The sequence below is a fragment of the Pseudorca crassidens genome, chromosome X (assembly GCF_039906515.1).
Source record: "Pseudorca crassidens isolate mPseCra1 chromosome X, mPseCra1.hap1, whole genome shotgun sequence".
Classification (NCBI taxonomy): domain Eukaryota; kingdom Metazoa; phylum Chordata; class Mammalia; order Artiodactyla; family Delphinidae; genus Pseudorca; species Pseudorca crassidens.
Genome location: NC_090317.1, coordinates 76,853,808 through 76,879,034, shown reverse-complemented (window position 1 = coordinate 76,879,034; position 25,227 = coordinate 76,853,808).

Sequence of the window (25,227 nt, the reverse complement as noted above, 5' to 3'; positions counted from 1 at the left end):
GTGTGTGGCCTTATATTTAGGTCTTTAATCCATTTTGGGTTTATTTTTGTGTATGGTGTTAGGGAGTGTTCTAATTTCATTGTTTTACATGTAGCTGTCCAGTTTTCCCAGCACCACTTATTGAAGTGGCTGTCTTTTTTCCATTGTATATTCTTGCCTCCTTTATCAAAAATAAGGTGACTCTATGTGTGTGGGTTTATCTCTGGGATTTCTATCCTGTTCCATTGATCTATATTTCTGTTTTTGTGCCAGTACCATACTCTCTTGATTACTGTAGCTTTGTAGCATAGACTGAAGACCAGGAGCCTGAGTCCTCCAGCCCCGTTTTTCTTTCTCAGGATTGCTTTGACTACTCAAAGCACTTTTTGTGTTTCCATACAAATTGTGAATTTTTTTGTTCTAGTTATGTGAAAAATGCCATTGGTAGTTTGATAGGCATTTCATTGAATCTGTAGATTGCTTTGGGTATTATAGTCATTTTCACAATGTTGATTCTTCCAACTCAAGAACATGGTATATCTCTCCATCTGTTTGTACCATCTTTAATTTCTTTCATCAGTGTCTTATAGTTTTGTGCATACACGTTTTTTGTTTCCTTAGGTAGGTTTAATCCTAGGTATTTTCTTCTTTTTGTTGCAATGGTAAATGGGAGTGTTTCCCTAATTTCTCTGAAAGCCTGATTTTTAAAAGAAAGAAAATCAGATCTGTTCAGAGTGGAATGGAGAGTCCAGAGTTCACTCTATCCAGATACTACCAACAGACCCCAAAGGTGGTGCTTGTGGTTTGCAACCCAATAGTGGCCTTAAAATAAATTTTCTGAGTTAAGATCAGTACTTTAAAAATGAAATAGAGGAGAGAAAGTGGCCCAAGCTGGTGGTATAGGAAAATGTTGAGCCCACTTTCTACCATGGCCACACAAAATCTACAGCTACATGTGGGTCAATTCCTCCTGAAGGACTGAGGGCTGATTGTAAAACTACTGCATGAAGAAAAACCTCATTGAAATGGATAGGACAGACAGAGACATGGTATCCATGAGAACCCTACTAATGACACAGCTACCTTTAGTAGGAAGGGATATTGCTGAGAGGCCCAAACACAGACTCACCCATCGTAAGACTCAGCAAAAAGAGCAGCAATTTAAAGGCCACCTAGATTATACTAACTCTGCACCTTCTTCCAAATGGGCAGGGAACTTCCAGAGACCTGTCCAGAGTCAGAGGTGCTGGACTGCACTACTGAGTACTCCTTGGGGCTCCCCATGGTCTGTATCCACTCTACAGGCAGCTGCCCTGTCAAGATGGCCTCAGGTGTGGTGCTCCCCACGGACTTCCCCCAGACCAGGTCCTCTCCACCTCCAGTGGCCCATCAAGGTGACCTTAGTTATGATTTTCTCTGGGGACTGTCCTTGGCCTGCATCTGCACCAGCTCCAGCTGGCCTGCTAAAGCATCCAGGCAAAAACGGTCTACACTAAGCCACTCTTTCAAGGCAAAGAGAGGTAGATTTTTCACCTAATTTGTAGAAAAAAAAAACAACCCAAAATGTCAAACAAAATGCAGAGACAGAGACATGAGTTTTAAATGAACAAGCGAAATAGAATTACTGGAAAAAATCCCTAAAGAAATGGAGATAAGTAATTCACCTGACAGAGTTCAAAGAAATAGTCATAAGAATGCTCACCAAACTTAGGAAAAGAATGAGGAAGCTCAGTGAGGACTTCAACAAAGACTTAAAAAAATATAAGAAAAAAAATCAGAGTTGAGGAATATGATAACTTAAATTTAAAAATACACTAGAGAGAATCAACAACAGATTACATGATACAGAAGAATGAATAAGTGATCTGGAAGATAGAGTAGTGAAAATCACCCACTCAGAACAGCAAAGACAAGAAAAGATTTTTTTAAATGAGGACAGATTAAGGGACTTCTAGGACTACATCAAGTGAACTAACATTCACATTATAGAGGTCCCAGAAAAAGAAGAGAGAGAAAGGGACAGAAAACTCATCTGAGGAAATTATGGCTGAAAACTTCCCTAACCTGGGGAAGGAAATAGACATCCAGTTACAAGAATCAGAGAGTCCCAAACAAGAGAATCTCAAAGAGATCCACACCAAGACATATTATAATTAAAATGCAAAAGTTAATGATACACAGAGAATCTTAAAGGCCACAGGAGAATAACAACTAATCATATACAATGGAAATCCCATAAGACTATAAGCTGATAATTAGGGAGGAACTTTATAGGACAGAATGGAATGGCAGAATACATTTAAAGTATTGAAAGGAAAAAAACCTTACAATCTAGAATACTCTATCTGGCAAGGTTATCATTCAGAATTTCAGAATTGAAGGAGATATAAACAGTTTCCCAGATAAGCAAAACCAAAAGAGTTTATCATCATTAAAGCAGCCTTACATGAAATATTAAAAGGTCTACTTTAAAGAGAAAAGTAAAGGCCATTACCTGAAATTAAGAAATATATGAAAGAAAAATTCTCACAGGTAAAAAAATCAGCTACTTAGAATGTTAACATGAAAGTTAAAAGGCAGAAGTATCTGATTCACTTTGTTATACAGCAGAAACTAGACATTGTAAGGTAATTATACTCCAATAAAGATGTTAAAAAAAGACAAAAGTAATATAAGCAAGTATAAGTAACTACAGCAGGAAGGTAAAAGATACACAAAATAAAAAGACGTAAAGTGTGACATCAAAAACATAAAATGGGGGGGAGGAAAAATCTAGTGCTTTTAGAATGCCTTTGAACCTAAGAGATTATCAGCTTAAAATAGATGGCTATATATACAGGTTGATATATATGAAACACATGGTAGCCACAAATCAGAAACTTGCAAGGGATACACAAAAAATAAAGACAAAGAATCCAAACATAACACTGAAGGAATTCATCAAACCACAATGGAAGAAACCAAAGGAAGAGGAGAGGAATAGAGAAGAACTACAAAAATGAACAAAACAATTAAAAAATGGCAATAAGAACATACCTATCAATAACTACTTTAAACGTAAATAGGCTAAATGCACTAATCAAGTTGCATAGAATAGTGTTTGGTCAAGATGGCAGAGTAGCAGGACATAGAACTCACCTCCCTGTATGAACACATTAAAAATACTCTACATGTGGAACAATTCTTACTGAAAACTAACTGGAAACTGGCAGAAAGACTCCAATACAACCAAATCCTTAAGAAAGATCCACACATAATTGGGTAGGAAGAGAAGAAAAGTAATCAGTTTGGGACCTGTGCCCCTGGGAGGGGACTCAGAGGAAAAGGGAGATTACAGAGTGATATGAGTCCAAAAGACAAAAACAAATATCATATATTAACACATATATGTGGAATCTAGAAAAATGGTGTAGATGATCTTATTTGCAAAGCAGAAGTAGACATGGACATATGGAACAAATGTATGGATTCCAAGGGGGGAAAGGGTGGGGTTGTAGGAATTGAGAGTTTGGGATTGACACATATACACCATTTATACTATGTATAAAATAGACAACTAATGAGAACATACTGTATAGCACAGGGAAATCTACTTAATGCACTGTGGTTACCTAAATGGGAAAAAATCCATAAAAGAAGGCTATATATATATATATATATATATATATATATATATATATATATATATATATATATATAAAATTCATTTTGTTGTACACTAGAAACTAACATAACAATGTAAAACAAGTATACTCCAATAAAAATTAATTTAAAAACAGGGATCAATATAAGAAGAGGATATTACATTCATTAACATATACGCAACCAATACAGGAGCACCAAAATACATAAAGCAAATATTAATAGCCTTAATGGGAGAAATTGGCAGTAATGCAATAATAGCAGGGGACTGTAACACCACAGTTACATCAATGGACAGATCATCCAGACAGAAAATCAATAAGGCAGAAGTGGTCTTAAATGACACAATGGACCAGTTGGACTTAATGAATATCTACAAGAAATTCCATCCCTAAACAGAATAATACATATATTTTTTTCAGGGCACATGGAATGTTCTCTAGGATAGATTCCATGCTAGGCCACAAAACAAGTCTCAACATATTTAAGAGGACAGAAATTATATCAAGCATTTTTTCCAACCACAATGTTATGAAATTAGAAATCAGTTACAAAAAGAAAAATTGGAAAGAACAAACACATGGTGACTACACAACATGTTACTATAAAACAGTCAATGAGGAAATAAAAGAGGAAATCAGATAATACATCGAGACAAATGAAAATGGAAATTAACTTTCCAAAATCTATGGGATGCAGCAAAAGCAATTCTAAGAGTGAAGTTTATAGGAATACAAGAATACCTCTAGGAACAAGAAAAATCTCAAATAAACAATTTAAACCAGCATTTAAAGAAATGAGAAAAAGAAGAGTAAGGAAGCCCAAAGTCAGCATAAGAAAGGAAATAATAAAGATCTGAGAGGAAATAAATAAAATAGAGATGGAAAACATATAGAAAAGATTAATGAAACAAAGAGCTGTGTTTTTGAAAATATAAAAAAATTGATAAATCTTTAGTCATGCTGACCATGAACAAAAGAGAGAGGACCCAAATAAACAAAATAAGAAATGAAAGAGTAGAAATAAGAACCAACACCACAGAGATACAAAAAAATCATAAGAGAAAACTATGAACAGTTATATGCCAACAAATTGGACAACCTAGTAGAAATGGACAAATTTCCACAAATGTCATACAACCTGCCAATACTCAATGAAGAACAAAACAGCAATTTGAATAGATTGGTCACAAGTAGTGAAATTAAAATTGTAATAAAAAAATCCCAACAAACAAAAGTCCAGAACTGGATAGCTTCAAAGCAGAATTCTAGCAAATATATAAAGAAGAGTTAATACCTATCCTTCTTAAACTATTCAAAAAAATTGAACAGAATGGAACACTCTCAAATTCATTATATGAGGCCACCATTACCTGATACCAAAACCAGACAAAGACTCTACAAAAAAGAAAATTACAGACCAATATCTTTTAGGAATTCCAATGTAAAAATCCCCATAAAATGTTAACAAACCGAGTCCAACAATATATTAAAATGATCATATACCATGATCAAGTTAGATTTATTCCAGGGATGCAAGGATGGTTCAATATTTACAAATCACTCAATGTGATACACCACATTAACAGAAGAAAGGATGAAAACCACATGATCTTCTCAATACTACAGAAAAAACAGTTGAAAAAATTCAACATCCATTAATGATAAAAACTCTCAAAGTTAGGATGGGAAAAAATCTTAACATAATAAAGGCTATTTATGACAAGCCCACAGGTAACATCATACTAAACAGTGCAAAGCTGAAAGCCTTTCCTCTAATTTAGTAATAAGGCAGGGATGACTACTCAGGCCACTTCTATTTAATATAGTATTGGAAGTCCTAGCCATTCAAATCAGGCAAGAAACAGTAATAAAAGACATCCAAATCGAAAGGGAGGGAGTTAAATTTTCACTATTTTCAGACTTCATGATGCTACATATAGAAAACCTTAATGTCTCAACCAATAAACTATTAGAACAAATAATTGTATTCAGTAAACTTGGAGGATACAAGATTAATATGCATAAATCTGTTGCATTTCTAAACACTAAAAATAAAGACCTATCATAAAGAGAAAACAAACAAAAAACAATCCTGTTAAAATAGCTTCAAAAAGAATAAAATACCTAGAAATAAACGTAACCAAGGAGGTGAAAGACCTATATGCTGAAAACTATAATACACTGATAAAGGAAATTGAAAATGATTAAAAGAAATGGAAATATATCTGTGCTCTTTGATTGGAAGAATTAAAATCATTAAAATACTACCCAAAGCAATCTATAAATTTAATACAATAACTATCAAAATACCCATGACATTTTTTATGGAAATAGAACAAATTAATCTAAAATTTATGTGGCCCAGAATTGCCAGAGCATCTTGAGAAAAAAAAACAAAGCTGGATGTATCACATGCCCAGACTTCAAAGCTATACTACAGACTACATTACAAAGCTACAGTAATCCAAACAGTATGGTAGTGAGGACCTTCAAGATGGCGGAGGAGTAAGACGTGGAGATCAACTTCCTCCTCACAAATACATCAAAAATACATCTACATGTGGAACAACTCTTATAGAACACCTACCAAATGCTGGCAGAAGACCTCAGACTTCCCAAAAGGCAAGAAAATCCCCATGTAACAGGGTAGGACAAAGGAAAAGAGAAAAAAACAGAGACAGAAGAATAGGGATGGGACCTACACCTCTGGGATGGAGCTGTGAAGGAGGAAAAGTTTCCACACACTAGAAAGCCCCTTCACTGGCAGAGACAGGCCTGGGTGGGGGGGAAGCTTCAGAGCCATGGAGGAGAGCACAGCAACAGGGGTGCAGAGGGCAAAGTGGAGAGATTCCCACACAGAGGTTTGGTGCCGACCAGCACTCACCAGGCTGAGAGGCTTGTCTGCTCACCCACTGGGGTGGCTGGGGTCTGGGAACTGAGGCTCAGGCTTCAGCAGTCAGACACCAGGGAGAGGACTGGGGTTGGCTGCTTGAAGACAGCCTGAAGGGGACAAGTGCAGTACAACTGGCTGGGATGGAATCACGGAAAAAGTCTGGACCTGCCAAAGAGGAAAGAGACCATTGTTTCAAGGTGCGCAAGGAGAGGGAATTCCTTCCCCATGTGCCCACAGGAGGCAGAGCACTGCCTAAGTGAGCTCCAGAGATGGGTGTAAACCATGACTATCAGCTTGGACCACAGAGACGGGCATGAAACACTAATGCTGCTGCCACTGGCACCACAAATCCTGTGTGGAAGCCCAGCTCACTACCCACATCCCCCACAAGATCCTGTGCAGCATGCCACTACCAGGGTCCCTAGATCCAGGGACACCTTCCCCAGGAGAACATACAGGATGCCTCAGGTGCTGCAATGCCACCCTGTCCTATGCCATCACAGGCTCACCCTGCCTTCCAGTTATGACTACTGTACACATCCTGCTCCCCAGCCTGAGAGAGCAAGACAGCCATAATTAGCCACTGCTTTAACCCCCTCCTGTGTGGGTGTGGAAAAGACACCAGAGGGCATCATACACACAGAGGCATGGCCGAAATGAAAGCTGAAATCCAGGAGCTGTTCAAAAAATGAAGAGAAAGGGGAATTTCTCCAGGCAGCCTCAGGAGCAGTGGATTAAATTCCCACAATCAACATGATAAAACTTTCATCTGTGGAATACAAAAATATTAGACAATGAATGTTCCCAAAATTGAGGAAGTGGATTTTGGGAGCAATTGTATACTTGGGGATTGCCTTCTGTGACTGATTTCTTTCTGATTTTAATGGTTATCTTACTTTAGTTTCTAGTGCTAGTTATCATTGGTGGTTTTGTTCATTGGTTTGGTTGTTCTCTTCTATTTTTTATTTTTAAATTAAAAAAATTTTATTTTATAAACTTTTTAATTTTATTATTTTTAATTTACTTTACCTTATTTTATTATTAGTTTTTTCTTTTTTCCTTTTCTTTCTTCCTTTTCTTCTGAGAAATGTGGCTGACATTGTCTTGGTGCTCTGGCCGGCTGTCAGGCCTGAACCTCCAAGGTGGGAGAGCAAAGTTCAGGACATTGGACTACCAAAAACCTCCTAGCCCTATGTAATATCAATTGGCGAGAGCACTCCCAGATATTTCTGTCTCAACACTAAGACCCAGCTCCACCCAACAGCCAGCAGGTTTCAGGGCTGGACATCCTAGGCCAAACACGTAGCAAGACAGGAACACAATCCCATGCATTAGCAGAGAGGCAGCCTAAAATCATACTAAGTTCACAGGCACCCCAAAACACACCACTGGACATGGACCAGACCACAAGAAAGACAAGATACAGTCCCACCCACCAGAACACAAACACCAGTCCCCTCCAACAGAAAGCCTACACAATCCACTGAACCAACAACACTCACTGTGGGCAGACACAAAAAACAACAGGAAATACAAACCTGCAGCCTGAGAAATGGAGACCACAAACACAGTAAATTAAACAAAATGAGAGGACAGAGAAATATGCCCTAGATGAAGGAGCAAGGTAAAACCCAACAAGCCAAACAAATGAAGAGGAAATAGGCAGCCTACCTGAAAAATAATTCAGAATAATGGTACTAAAGTTGATTAAACATCTTGGAATTGGAATGAAAAACATACAAGAAATTTTAACAAGGACCTAGAAGAACTAAAGAGGAAACAAACAGTGATGAACTACAAATTAATGAAATTAAAAATTCTCTAGAAGGAATCAGTAGGAGAATAACTGAGGCAGAAGAATGGATAAGTGACTTGGAAGACAAAATAGTGGAAATAACTGTCACAGAGCAGAATAAAGAAAAAAGAATGAAAAGAACTGAGGATTGTCACAGAGACTTCAGGGACAATATTAAACACACCAATATTCAATAATAGGGGACCCAGAAGAAGAGAAAAAGAAAGGAGCTGAGAAAATATTGGAAGAGATTATAGTTGAAAACTTCCTTAATATGGGAAAGGAAATAGTCAATCAAGTGTAGGAAGTGCAAAAAATCCATAGAGGATAAATCCAAGGAGAAACATGCCAAGACACATATTAATCAAACTATCAAAAATTAAATACAAAGAAAGAATATTAAAAGCAGCAAGGGAAAAACAACACACAAGGGAATCCCCATAAGGTTAAAAGCGTATCTTTCAGCAGAAACTCTGCAAGCCAGAAGAGACTGGCAAGAAATATTTAAAGTGATGAAGGAGAAAAACCTACAACCAAGATTACTCTACCCAGCAAGGATCTCATACAGATTTGATGGAGAAATTAAAACCTTTACAGACAAACAAAAGCGGAGAGAGTTCAGCACCACCAAACCAGCTTTACAACAAATGATAAAGGTACTTTTCTAGGCGAGAAACAGTAGAGAAGGAAAACAACTACAATAACAAACCCAAAACAATTAAGAAAATGGGAATAGGAACATACATATCGATAATTACCTTAAATGTAAATGAATTAAATGCACCCACGAAAAGACACAGAGTGGCTGAATGAATACTAAAACGAGACCCGTATATATACTGTGCAGAACAGACCCACTTCAGACCTAGGGAAACATATAGACTGAAAGTGAGCAGATGGAAAATGATATTCCATGCAAAAGGAAATCAGAAGAAAGCTGGAGTAGCAATTCTCATATCAGACACAATAGACTTTAAAATAAAGACTATTAGAAGAGACAAAGAAGGACACTATATAATGATCAAGGGATCATTCCAAGAAGAAGATATAACAATTGTAAATATTTATGCACCCAACATAGGAGCACCACAAAACATAAGGCAAATACTAATAGCCATAAAAGGGGAAATTGACAGTAACACATTCATAGTAGGGGAATTTAACACTCCACTTTCACCAATGGACAGATCATCCAAAATGAAAATAAATAAAGAAACACAAGCTTTAAATGATATATTAAACAGAATGGACTTAATTTATATTTATAGGACATTCCATCCAAAAACAACAGAATACATATTTGTCTCAAGTGCACATGGAACATTCGCCAGGATAGATCATAACTTGGGTCACAAATCAAGCCACGGTAAATTTAAGAAAATTGAAATTGTATCAAGTATCTTTTCAAACCACAACACTATGAGACTATCAATTACAGGAAAAGATCTGCAAAAAATACAAGCACATGGAGCCTAAACAATACATTACTCAACAACGAAATGATCACTGAAGAAATCAAAGAGGAAATAAAAAAATACCTAGAAATAAATGACAATGGAGACACGACGAGCCAAAACCTAGGGGATGCAGCAAAAGCAGTTCGAAGACGGAAGTTTATAGCAATACAATACTACCTTAAGAAACAGGAAACACCTGGAATAAACAACCTAAACTTGCACCTAAAGAAATTAGAGAAAGAAGAACAAGAATAACCCAAAGTTAGCAGAAGGAAAGAAATAAAGATCAGATCAGAAATAAATGAAAAGAAATGAAGGAAACGATAGCAAAGATCAATAAAACTAAAAGTTAGTTCTTTGAGAAGATAAACAAAATTGATAAACCATTAGCCAGACTAATCAACAAAATAAGGGAGAAGACTCAAATCAATAGAATTAGAAATGAAAAAGGAGAAGTAACAATTCACACTGTAGAAATAAAAAGATCATGAGAGATTACTACAAGCAACTCTATGCCAATAAAATGGACAATGTGGAAGAAATAGACAAATTCTTAGGAATGCACAACCTGCCAAGACTGAATCAGGAAGAAATAGAAAATATGAACAGACCAACCACAAACACTGAAATTGAAACTGATTAAAAATCTTCCAACAAACAAAAGCCCAGGACCAGATGGCTTCACAGGCAAATTCTATCAAAAATTTAGAGAAGAGCTAACATCTATCCTTCTCAAACGCTTCCAAAATACAGGACAGGGAGGAACACTCCCAAACTCATTCTACGAGGCCACCATCACCCTGACACCAAAACCAGACAAGGATGTCACAAAGAAAAAAAACTACAGGCCAATATCACTGATGAGCATAGATACAAAAATCCTCAACATAATACTAGCAAAAAGAATCCAACAGCATATTAAAAGGATCATACACCATGATCAAGTGCGGTTTATTCCAGGAATGCAAGGATTTTTCAATATATGCAAATCAATCAACGTGATACACCAAATTAACAAATTGAAGGAGAAAAACCATACGCTCATCTCAACAGATGCAGAGAAATCTTTCGACAAAGTTCAACACCCATTTATGATAAAAACCCTGCAGAAAGAAGGCATAGAGGGAAGTTTCCTCAATATAGTAAAGGCCATACATGACAAGCCCACAGCCAACGTCGTCTTCAATGGTGAAAAACTGAAAGCATTTCCACTAAGATCAGGAACAAGACAAGGTTTCCCACTCTCACCACTCTTATTCAACATAGATTTGGAAGTTTTAGCCACAGCAATCAGAGAAGAAAAGGAAATAAAAGGAATCCATATCAGAAAAGAAGTAAAGCTGTCACTGTTTGCAGATGACATGATACTATACACAGAGAATCCTAAAGATGCTACCAGAAAACTACTAGAGCTAATCAATGAATTTGGTAATGTAGCAGGATACAAAATTAATGCACAGAAATCTCTCACATTCCTATACAATAATGATGAGAAATCTGAAAGTGAAATCAAGAAAACACTACCATTTACCATTGCAACATAAAGAATAAAATATCTGGGAATAAACCTACCTAAGGAGACAAAAGACCAGTATGCAGAAAATTATAAGACACTGATGAAAGAAATTAAAGATGATACAAATAGATGGGGAGATATACCATGTTCTTGGATTGGCAGAATCAACATTGTGAAAACTAGTCTACTACCCAAAGCAATCTACAGATTCAATGCAATCCCTATCAAACTACCACTGGTATTTCCCACAGAACTAGAACAATAAATTTCACAATTTGTATGGAAACACGAAAGACCCCGAGTAGCCAAAGCAATCTTGAGAACGAAAAGTGGAGCTGGAGGAATCAGGCTCCCTGGTTTCAGACTATACTACAAAACTACAGTAATCAAGACAGTATGGTACTGACACAAAAACAGAAAGATAGATCAATGGAACAGGATAGAAAGCCCAGAGATATACCCACGCACATATGGTCACCTTATCTTTGATAAAGGAAGCAGGAATGTACAGTGGAGAAAGGACAGCCTCTTCAATAAGTGGTGCTGGGAGAACTGGACAGGTACATGTAAAAGTATTAGATTAGGTCACTCCCTAACCAAAAAAAGATCAAAATGGATTAAAGACCTAAATTTAAGACCAGAAACTATCAAACTCTTAGAGGAAATCATAGGCAGAACACACTATAGCATAAATCACAGCAAGATCCTTGTTGACCCACCTCCTAGAGAAATGGAAATAAAAACAAAAATAAACAAATGGGACCTAATGAAACTTAAAAGCTTTTGCCCAGCTAAGGAAACCATAAACAAGAACAAAAGACAACCCACAGAATGGGAGAAAATATTTGCAAATGAAGCAAGTGCCAAAGGATTAATCTCCAAAATTTACAAACAGCTCATGCAGCTCAATGACAAAAAAAACAATCAACCCAATCCAAAAATGGGCACAGGACCTAAATAGACATTTCTCCAAAGAATATATACAGACTGCCAACAAACACATGAAAGAATGCTCAACATCTTTAATCATTAGAGAAATGCAGATCAAACCTACAATGAGATAGCATCTCACACCAGTCAGAATGCCCATCCTCAAAAAATCTAGAAACAATAAACGCTGGAGAGGGTGTGGAGAAAAGGGGGCACTCTTGCACTGCTGGTGGGAATGTGAATTGGTACAGCCACTATGGAGAACAGTATGGAGGTTCCTTAGAAAACTACAAATAGAACTACCATATGACCCAGAAATCCCACTACTGGACATATTCCCTGAGAAAACCATAATTCTAGAAGAGTCATGTACCAAATTTTTCATTGCAGCTCTATTTATAATAGCCAGGAGATGGAAACAACCTAAGTGTCCATCATCGGATGAATGGATAAAGAAGATGTGGCAGATATATACAATGGAATTTTACTCAGTCCTAAAAAGAACCAAAATTGAGCTCTTTGTAATGAGGTGGATGGACCTAGAGTCTGTCATACAGAGCAAAGTAAGTCAGAAAGAGAAAGGCAAATACTGTATGCTAACACATATATATGGTTTCAAGAAAAAAATATGTCTTGAAAAACCTAGGGTTAAGACAGGAATAAAGACACAGGCCTACTAGAGAATAGACTTCAGGATATGGGTAGTGGGAATGGTAAGCTGTGCCAAAGCAAGAGACTGACATGGACATATATACACTACCAAACGTAAAATAGATCGCTAGTGGGAAGCAGTCGCAAAGCACAGGGAGATCAGCTCGGTGCTTTGTGACCATATAGAAGGGAGGGATAGGGAGGGTGGGAGGGAGGGAGATACAGGAGGGAAGAGATATGGGAATATATGTATATGTATAACTGATTCACTTTGTTATGAAGCAGAAACTAACACACCATTGTAAAGCAATTATGCTCCTATAAAGATGTAAAAAGAAAAAAACAACAAAAAACACTGGGGAACTCGGGCAGATAGTATAGAACACACATCACAGAGTTAAGGCAGCCCAAAGAGAGAGATGGGCTGCTAATCTATCAATTGTTGTTTTTTTTTTTTTTTACTGTATATTTACTGCATCCTTTATTATGGAAAAAAATGATATTCCTTGCAAATGGAAATCAAAAGAAAGCTGGAGTAGCAATTCTCATATCAGACAAAATAGACTTTAAAATAAAGACTATTACAAAAGACAAAGTAGGACACTACATGAGGGTCAAGGGATCAGTCAAAGAAAAGGATATAAAAATTGTAAATATTTATGCACCCAACATAGGAGCACCTCAGTACATAAGGCAAATGCTGACAGCTATAAATGGGGAAATCGACAGTAACACAATAATAGTAAGAGACTTTAAAATTCCACTTTCACCAATGGACAGATCATCCAAAATGAAAATAAATAAGGAAACAGAAGCTTTATATGACACATGAGACAAGAAGGACTTAATTGATATTTATAGGACATTCCATGTCAAATAGAATACATTTTCTTCTCAAGTGCTCATGGAACATTCTCCAGGATAGATCATATCTTGGGTCACAAATCAAGCCTTGGTAAATTTAAGAAAATTGAAATCGTATCAAGTATCTTTTCTGACCACAGTGCTATGAGACTAGGTATCAATTACAGGAAAAAAAATTGTAAAGTATGCAAACACATGGAGGCTAAACAATATGCTACTAAATAACAAAGAGAACACTGAAGAAATCATGGAGGAAATCAAAAAATACCTAGAAAAAAATCACAATGATAACACAACGACCCAAAATCAATGTGATGCAGCAAAAGCAGTTCTAAGAGGGAAGTTTATTGTAATACAATAAACCAAAACCAGAAATATAGATCAGTGGAACAGAATAGAAAGCGTAGAGATAAACCCACACACTTATGGTCATCTTATCTTTGATAAAGTAAGCAAGAATATACAATGGAGAAAAGACAGCCTCTTCAATAAGTGGTGACAGGAAAAGTGGACAGCAACATGTAAAGGAATGAAGGTAGAACACTCCCTAACATGATACACAAAATTAACTCAAAATGGGTTAAAGACCTAAATTTAAGGCCAGACATTATAAAATTCTTAGAGGAAAACATAGGCAGAACACTGTATTACATAAATCACAGCAAGATCCTTTTTTACCCTCCTCCTGGAGAAATGGAAATAAAAACATAAATAAACAAATGGTACCTAATTAAACTTAAAAGCTTTTGCACAGAAAAGGAAACCATAAACAAGAAGAAAACACAACCCTCACTATGGGACAAAATATTTTCAAACGAAGCAACTGACAATGGATTAATCTCCAAAATATAGAAGCAGCTCAATATCAAAAAATCAAACAACCCAATCCAAAAATGGGCAGAAGATCTAAATAGATATTTCTCCAAAGAAGATATGCAGATTGCCAACAAACACATGAAAGGATGCTCAACGTCACTTATCTTTAGAGAAATTCTAATCAAAACAGCAATTAGGTATCAGCTCATACCAGTCAGGATGGCCATCATCAAAATATCTACAAACAATAAACGCTGGAGAGGGTGTGGAGAAAAGGGAAACCTGCTTGCACTGTTGGTGGGAATGTAATTTATACAGCCACTCTGGAGAACAGTATGGATGTTCCATAAAAAACTAAAAATAGAACCATGTGACACAGCAATCCCACTGCTGGGCATACACCATGAGAAAACCATAATTCAAACAGAGTCATGTACCACAATGTTTATTTCAGCTCTATTTACAATAGCCAGGATATGGAATCAACCTAATTGTACATCAACAGATGAATGGATAAAGAAGATGTGGCACATATATACAATGGAATATTACTCAGGCATAAAAAGAAACGAAATTGAGTTGTTTGTAGTGAGGTGGATGGACCTAGAGACTGTCATACAGAGTGAAGTAAGTCAGAAAGAGAAAAAGAAATACCGTATGCTAACACATATATATGGAATCTAAAAATAGAAAATGTTTCTGAAGAAACTAAAGGCAGGACAGCTATAAAGACGCCGATGTAGAGAATGGAATTGAGGGCATGGCAAGGGGGAAGCGTAAGTTGCAACGAAGTGAGAGAGTGGCATGGACATATATACACTACCAAATGTAAAATAGATAGCTAGTGGGAAGCAGCCACATAGCACAGGGAGATCAGCTCGGTGCTTTGTGACCACCTAGAGGGGTGGGATAGGGAGAGTGGGAGGGAGACGGAAGAGGGAGGAGATATGGGGATATATGTATATGTATAGCTGTTTCACTTTGTTATAAAGTAGAAACTAACAGACCTTTGTAAAGCAATTATACTCCAATAAAGATGTTAAAGAAATATATGAGAAAACTGAAACCAATAAATAAAAAAATTTAAAAATGAAACAGTAGTATGAAATAGAGAATAAAATATCAGAATGCAGCACACATTGGGTGGGTAGTTATGAAAGTTTGTTTCAGTTATATGTGTATGTGTCAGGTCAAATATAAAATGTATTTTATATTTACAGAGTATAAAAATTTGAAGATCACTTTCATTACGGACCCTTTTGAACTCAGTTTATAAACCATATTTTAATAGATGAAGTAACAGTAGTGTACAGCCAACTAGAATACATAGTTTACAGCCATGGGTACTAGAATAGAGGCCCACATTCTTGTCATTTATGTCAGGAAAGAGGTTTCAAGAATGTGCCGAGGACATGGAATGATAGAATATAATTTCATGGGCAAGGGGAAGGACTTCTACAACAATGATGTGGTGACTTCTTTACTTCAGCATCTTTAATCAAATGGGCTCCTGTCACGTAGAAAGGCTTGGACACACTGAGATATGTAGATGGTGATAGATGTCTCTGTCCTCTGGATGGGAGAGGCAATGCAGTGATCTGGAAGACTCCAGGCTTGAGAACTTGGAAATCCAGACTCTAGGGAAATTGGAACAGCATAGCCTTTGGAATTGGACTCTAGGTAACTTACTCTCCATCTCTGATCCTATCTCTTCAACTATGTGTGAATATTAAGAGCTATCTTTTATTGTACACTTATGTTCCAGATATTCTGAGTGTCTTTCATATATTTTCTCATTAAATCTACTCCAAAATCAATTTTATAGATGAGGAATCATGCCATTTTACTAATGAAAATACAGATATAGAGGAGTTAAGTAACTTGGCCAAAATCACACAACTAGGAAATGCTAGAGCCAAGGTTTAAACCCAGATGGGCTAGAATAGTTTGGCTCTTAAATATTACTCCGTATGCAGCTTGAGCCCAACTATATCATTCAAACACATTTAGCCAATCTGTAAGGTGCACCCACTAGTAATCACTTGGTATAAAAGACACAGAGGAGCTTCCTGAGGAAAAAAAAAAACATTCTAAGGGAAAAGTTATTGAAAAGATAAGTTAGGCCCATTCACAAAACCTTGGGTGTCAAAGAGGGCAAGGGCTATAAATACACTGTGGTAATTTGGTTCTCTCTCCCTAGCCAAACCTTTCCTTGGGGACTTCAACACAATGTCACAGTGCCTAGAGACAGAAGAAATTCCTAATCATAATGCTGGGCTGTAAACACTACGTAGATGACCATAGTAGCAACAGTTTGAATCGTGAAGTGCTCTCAGATAGCATCTTGGGTGGTTAGGTGACCTCACTAAAGGGTGTTAAAGTAGTAAAGGAGAAAATTTGTAGGCCTCACAAAACTGAGGGATAGAGGAAGCAGCTACTTATTAATTGGTATGGAAGTACTTCAGCGTTTGATGTGTATGTGAGTGTGTGGAGACTGTAGTGAAAAGGACATGAGCTTAGGAGTCCAAATGATGCAGTCAATAGAGGTAACCTCTAAGGGAGCACAACATGGTATTGGAGGGTAGAGAGTGGATCTAGGAGAGCTAATAAAGAATAACCAGCACAACTGGGGTTCAAACTCATTTCATCCTTGGACTCCTTATCTGCTTGGTACGAGATGGAGAAATAGAGGGAAGCTAGTTTCTGGGAAGTTTTAATGGGTCAAGGCTGAAAGTCATGCATATCACTTCCACACATCTCAGTTATATGACTATACCTAACTGCAAAGGAGGCTGGGAAATATAGAATATCTGTATGACCAGGAGGAAAAGGGAATGTTTTGTAAACAGCTAGCCAGTCTCTGCCATAGCACCATCCTTAACACTTTACCTATGCCATCTGGTGCCATCCTCCAATAACACTTTAAAGGTGATTATTATTATTTTCTCTATTTTACAGGTGATCAAACTTATAAGGCATAGAGTCATATGCTCATCATCAGTCAGCTAGTACATGGAAAACTTGGGATTCAGATCTATTGAAATTCTGAAGAATAAGCTTTTTTATGTCTACAAAAAACTCAGGAATTTCAAAAATAATTGAATTAAACCTATAGATCAATTTGGGGGAGAAATGACATATTTACTATGTTGTCATCCAATCCATAAACACAGTGTGTCTATCCCCATTTATTTAGGTTTTCTTGATTTTTTCACCATTTTGTAATTTTCATTATATATAACCTATACACGTTTTGTTAAGTGTATATCAAAGTATTTCATTTTATTTAGAGTGACGGTAAGTGTTTTTAATTCTGGTTTATTACCCATTGTCATTTTTAGCACGTAGAAATGTCTTGATTTCTGTGTGTTGATCTTGTATCCTGAAACCTTGTTGAAATCACTTATTACTTTATAGATTCATTGATATTTCTACATAAAAAATCATGCTGTCTCTAAATAAGAACGGTTTTATTTCTACATTTCCAATCTTTATGCCTTTTATTTATTCTTCTTGCTTTATTTAAGTGGGCAGAATTCCAATTTATATGTTGGATTAGTGATAAGAGTGGGCATCCTTGTCTTGTTCCGAGCATAGGAGGAAGCTCTCAGTCTTTCACCATCAAATATGATGTTAGCTGTAGGATTTTGGAGATGATTTTTATCAAGTTCTAATTATTCCTATTCTTAATTTCTTGAGAGTTTTTATCATGAATAGATGCTTTTCTGCATTAGTTGATATCACCATATGATTTTTCTTCTTTAGCCTATTGATATGGTGGATTTCATTCACTGATTTTCAAAAGTTGAACCAACATTGCATACCAGCAATGAATCCCATTTGGTCACATTGTTGGATGTAGTTTGCTAATATTTTGTTCTGCACTTTTGTATCTATGTAGTTTACTTTAAAAATATTGACATTTTTTGTCTGGTTTTGGTATCAGAGTAATACTGTTCTCATAAAATAAGTTGGGAAGTGTTTTTTTCTTCTATTTTCTTGGAGAGAATATGGAGAATTGGTGCTTGTTTAATAATACAGTGAAAATATACATGTAAGGAAATTTATTTTTTGGAGTTTTTAAATTCTAAGTTCAACTTCTTTCGGTTATAAGACTATTGAGAAAACCTCTTTTATCTTGGTTGAGATTTGGTAGTTTGTAGTTTTCAAGGAACAGATCCATTTCTTATAAGATGTCAAAGTTGAGTACTCCATTATTATCCTTTTAATGGCTGGAAGATCTATAGCATTATTCCCTATTTCATTCCTAATGTTAATATTTTGGTCTTCTCTCTTATTTTTGTCGGTTTTGTTAGAGGTTTAGAAATTTTACTGATTTTCTTTCAAAGGAACAACTTTTTGTATTATTGGGTTTTTCCTATTGTTATGCTGATTTCAATGACATTGATTTCTGCTCTCATCTTTGATATTTCCTTTATTCTGCTTATTTTGGGTTTAGTTTGATCTTTTTTCCCCCTAGTTTATTGAGTTAGGAACTTAAAGTATTGCTTTGAGAATTTACCTTGTTTATAAATGTAAGATTTAGATTTATGAATTTCACTCTTAGCACTACTTTAGGTTCATCACACCTCTTAAATAATTTTATCAGATATTAATTTAGCCACTTCTGCTTTTTTATTATTAATATTTTGGGTATATTTTGTTTCTTCCTTTTATATTCAATTTCCCTGTCTTTGCTTTCAAGTGTGTTTCCTTGAATAGCATGCAGTTGGGTCATATTTTTAATTACTCTGCTAGTTTCTGTCTTTCGGTTAGCGTACGTAGTTTATATTATGGTTTACATTTACATTTAAGGGAATTATTGATGTAGTTGAGCTTTTTTACTGTTTACTGTCTGCTTTTTTACTGTTTCCTGTTTGTTTCCTCTATTTCTCATTCTTTTCTTGCCTGTGGATTACTTGAACAGTTTTTTAGAAATCCATATTGATTGACTGATAGTGCTTTTTTTTAGTGTTAATACTTTGTATAGTTTTTGCAGTGGTTGCTCTGTGTATTACCCTAAATCTTATCAGTCTATTGGTATTAACTAATATTAACATTTTATCACTATGTGCGAAGAGTAGAAATCTTCCTCACTGTAAATTATCATTGTGTTGAGTATCAGATAGTGTTATAGTTTTTTCTAGTCATCAAAAATGATTTAAAAACTCATGAGGCAAAGGATAATCTATTGTCTGTACTCAAATTTCTCCTCTTTCTCTGTTGCTTCTTCTTTCTTGATGCTCTAGGATTCTTTTTTTGTTTGTTTCCTTATATTTGAAGAATTTCCTTTGGCCAATGTTTAAGGGTATATCTGCTAGTGGCAAATTCTTTTAGTTTTCCTTTGTCTGACTATGTTTTATTCCCCTTTTATTCCTGAAGGATTATTTCACCAGATATAAAATTAATGATTGACGGGATTTTTTCTTTCATCACTTAAAAATATTATGCCATTTCTCTCTGGCATCCATGATTTCAGCTGAGAAATCCATTGTTTTTAATCTTGGCCTTTTTGTATAGTTATTGCCTCTTTTCTCTCTTGGCTGCTTTAAAAATGTTATTTTTCTTTAGTTTTCAGAAGTTTAATTATGATGTTTCTTGTCATAAATTTCTTTGGGTTACTTCTGTTTGGGTTCTCTCATTATCTTGCACCTGTAGGTTTGTATCTTTAGTCAAATTTGAGAAGTTTTCAGCTGTTATTTCTTCTAATACTCTTTCAGTCCCACTCTGTTTTTCTTCCCTTTCTAGGACTCTAATGATACAAATGGTGCACCTTTTTTTATTATCCCACAGGTCCCCAAGGTTCTGTTCATTTGTTTTTCTGTCTATTTTATCTCTGTTATTAAGATTGAGTGCTTTCAATTGATCTTTCCTCAAGTTCACTAATTCCATCCTCTGCTATTTCCACTGTACTATTTAGCTCATAAAGCAATCTTTTTGTTTCTATTTTTTTTCAGTTCTAGAATTTTTATTTGATTCTTGAGCATGTCTGTCATTTTACTATTTATTTCCTGATTCATATTTTTTATTGAGATTTTTAAGTATTTTTTCATGTTTTCAAGAGAATTAAAAAATTTCCTACAGGGGTGGGATAGGGAGGGTGGGAGGGAGATGCAAGAGGGAGGAGATATGGGGATATATGTATATGTATAGCTGATTCACTTTGTTATAAAGCAGAAACTAGCACACCATTGTAAAGCAATTATACTCCAATAAAGATGTTAATTTTTTTTTCTTTTATGATGGCTGCTTTAAAATCTTTGATGTTTTGACATGTGATTCATTTTTATGTTGGCATCAGTTGGTTGTGTTTTCTCATTTATGTTGTGATTTTTCTTGGTTGTCGTTTTAATGGGTGATTTTCAATCTGTATCCTGGAATTTTGTCTATTATTTTAGGGGACCCTTGATCTTATTTAAACATTTTGTTTTAGCAGGCAGTCACCTTGTTTAGGTTCACCTTGTTTAGGTAGGTCCTGTTATACTTTTGTTGCTCTGGTTTTGAGCAGAACCTTTGTGGTGTTATTTTGGTGTTGATGGGATCTCTATTTGGTCTCTGCTGTTGCTGCCCAAATGATGGAATGTGTTTTCCCAGGCAGGGTCATTTGCTATCTCTCTTTGGGAGAGGGGAGTTTGAGGATCATGAAGTTACAGGAACAAAGAATCTTCCTGGCCCTTGGACACTTGTTTGGTAGGAAATCCCTGCCTGTGGCAGATGCATAGTTTTTCCCAGGCTAGGTGCTTATTGTGTCAGGGTCCCTTTTGCTAGTTCCACCTGGCTGCTCTGGTAAGGCCCATGGGGAAAAAGACCTTCTGGGAAAGGCTTTGCTTATGATTAGGGTGGGGTGGTGAGGGTAAGAGTTGGGGGGATGTTGTCAGTCCCCACCCCTCATCTCATCCTCAGGAGGTTTTGACATGTAATCTTAGTTAATAACCCCTGGACTGTGATCCCTGAGGCTCTCTCATCTGTGATTCTGTAAATTTTTGTGAGGAGAATCTTGACCTTCAAAAGGAGGTTCTGGGTAGTTAGAAGATTGACTTTGAAAGGAATCCCCTGTTTTCACTGTGCTTAGGAGCAAACAGGAGCACACAGGCTCATATGTGACAGAAGCTGTCACTTTATGATCTGTCCTGCAGACTGAGCAGGAGCCTACACAAACAACGAGACATAATGTTTAGACTGCTTTGAAGGCTGTAATAAGGTTTAATTGAGATTGAGGGATATGAAAGTGCTTTGTGAATGCTCACAGCTCAAGAAGTGCAAATTATGAAACAAGAATATTAAATTCTATATTTCAGAATGGTTTTGAGAATGAAATTGAATCATACAAAAGTTCTTGGCATGAATTGGAATCATGTAGATGGCATGACTGTGGTGTGGGCACATATCACACAATTGTTAAGTAGCCCCAGTTGTGTACTATGCATTTACACATCAGTTAGTAAAGTCCTCAGATGTCAGGATCCTAAAATGTCTCTGGGTATATTCCCTCAGAATGCCAAATGGTTACTCCAGAGTCATAAATTTGCCCATTGAATAAAGAATCAGAGCCATGGAAGTTCAATGAATTTATGAAATGTTCCTGAAGTAGCTATGGACAAAATTAGGATGGTTTTGTAAATTAAACCAGAATATGTAAAGTTTGGGGACCAGTGGATCGTTTCCCCATTTGGTGCCCATACCAACCCCTTTGTTTCTGTTTTGTTTTTATAACAGAGAGGTTCTTCCCCACACACTCTCCACCTCAATCTCTACGACCTTTTCTAATAGACACATTTTAAAAAAAATAAACATATACATTCAGTTGTTTTCCTCTTGTTCTTTAAGGCAGGAGATTTAAATTAGAGTACATGGTAAAACACAATTTTTGTAAATCAATATTTTTTTAAGGAGCAGGAAGACCATAGATTTTGACCAACTATCAAAGGGGTCTGTGATCTAGAAGGTTTAGGAAGTACCAGTTTTAAGATTACTTAAAATTTTAAGATGACAACTTTACTTCCTTCCATTCAGAGTTCTCAGAGGTCTCTTAACTAATAACCAAGGTCACACAGCTAGGAAATGAAGCTCCTGAGGTTTGAATCTAAATTTAATGGGGTTAAATGAAGGTCAGAAACCATTCTTAGTCAAAAACCCAGGTCACTTTCACAAAACACTGTTCTGGAATGATGTGGTGGCATCTTGCCAGCTGCTGGCTCATTCTAGCCCTTCCTAATGTAGGGCAAGGCCTGGGCAGCCCCAGATTTCCCAGAATGCTTATCATACTTTTATCTTTCTCAAATTGAAATGTTTTCCACAGCCTAAGTTATAGATCTCAACATTTTCAAGAACATCATTAAGTCTATCCCCCCTGCCCACAGGATCATATAAAAGATTCATGTATCTATTGAAGTGTCAGATAACTTCCAAAATTTTTGCTGAAAGTAACCAACAAAATCAAATGTCCCTATTTTAAGTTGTTTTCCTATGAGTCCAGTACTTTCTCAGATTCTTAGAAAATCAGAGCCTGAGGGGTCCTGAGCCAGAAGAGACCATTTTACAGGTAAAGATGGGAAGAGACTTATCCAGAGTCATTGAATAAGTTAGCAGAAGGTAGATCAGAAACCAGAATCTTTGGCTCCCAGTCAAATGCTCATCAATAGACGAGTGGCACAGCTTCTTACCAACTTTCCCTTTCTCCCCTGCCCCACTTTCCACCAACTCACCACCAACCTTTAACTTATGCCAGTTGCTGGTGTGGGGAAATGTATGAGAAGGGCAAAGGGAGAGGTAATAAGTACAAACGAATGGGCCAAGGAAAGAGTCATGCTCTGGCCAGTAGACTTCCTTGGGGTGCTAGGCCTTTTTCTGTCTTCCAGGAATCCCTGGGACAGTCTGACCTCACTTTAACCAAGCTTAGCTTATTAGGGCATCAGATCATCATCTTGTGGGAGTGGAAGAGTACAGTCACTCCACCAAGCTGCGCATGAAAACCCCTGGGGCCTAATACAGTGAGCAGGGGACTGAATAAGATTTCATAACAATTAGCAAAAATACCTACTATATGATAGACCATGTGAGAGGTACATTTAATATATTTAGCTCATCTATTTTTCTATATACCTTGGAAAATACATATTGTTAATATCTCAGTGAGAAAACTGAACTCCCGATTAATGATCTGACTTGCTCAAGGTTACACAGCCAGTAAATGCCAATGTTGGAACTAAAACCCAGAGAGCTGCCTGCAATAAGCATGCAGTTTCTTGATAATATTTAATTTTTTACTGTGTGACAGGCACTGTACTAGGCTTTTTGATGTAGTATTAAAATATGTGCAATAAACCTGTGAGTTATATATTGTTACTCTCATTTTACAGGGAAAGACATGGAGGTTCAGAGGGTAAATGTGACTTGCCTAAGATCCACAGAGCTAGTAAATATTGTGCTGTCCAAAAAGTTCATTCGGGTTTTCCATGTTATGGAAAAGCCCAAACAAACTTTTTGGACAGCCCAATAGTTGATCAGGATTTTAAGCCAGATTTACGTGACTTTGAAGCTCATATCTTCCACCATGCTGCCTCTTTCAGAGATTTGGGAGCATGGTATAGAAAGGATGAATGAGGCTTTCAAAGGAGAGGCTCCTCTTGATGACTTTGGGGATAGATTAAATCTTACATGCTCAATCTATATTGTAATTCTAGGAGTCAGGAACAAACTCAAGTAATAAGATTGGGTGGCTGCGATGTCTGGATCCCAGAGTACTGATAAGTCTTTCAGTCATACTCTACATTCTAGAAACACTTGGATACAATCAAATTGGGCAAGTGAACAGATTGGGAAACTGAAGGAACTCCCACTGGGGTCAAAATGAACTGAGACCTCTTAAGAGTCTAAAGATCAACTCCACCCTTAGAGCAGTATGCTGCATTGTGCTTCCAGGGGCTGCTACCCTGGAGTGAATTGTTATAAATAAGGACGCTTGTTGCTGATTTTCTGCTACTTCTATTCAACTGATTCATTTCAGTCTGTAAAGCACTATCTATCACCTCAGCTTGTGTAGCAGTTTTCCAAATCAGATAAATGCCACCTGTGCTCTACCGCTCTTAGACTTAATCTTCAGAAGGGAGAGCTAAGGCCTTGCAGCTGGCCCATAGGTTTCCATATTTATGGTAAATCCATCCCTTTTAATTTTTACAGGAGCTTCTGGGTTTCAGTATAATCCTCTGTAAAATTATGGGTGATGAGTTTATGATCTCTTTAATAGCGTGGTGGCCTGGATTTGCACTTTGGAGCCCCAGTAATTTAGCATAGTGCCTGACCCCAAATAGTTCTCAGATGTTAGATAAATGAATAAAATCAACTTCACAAAGCACTTTTCTGTCTTTTGTCTAGTAGGCAGGGCAGGCAAAACAGAAGCTCAAGATTTGACCAAACCTCCAAATTCAGCTTATCTAATCCCAAACCTGATTCCTTCTAAGCATTTCCACCCAACCAGTCTTTCAAGCCCTGCTTGGAAACCTACAGTTACAGGAACTCATGAGTAGACATCTCCTTACAAAGGTTTTCCTAGTGAAGAATGAACTCTTTCACTCTGTGGCTTCCACCTATGGGTTGTAGCTCCTTGGTACCACACAGACCCTGTCTTTTCTGTCTGCCCTGTCACAAGGCCTGAGCTCCAGTTCATTCAATGACTCTACATA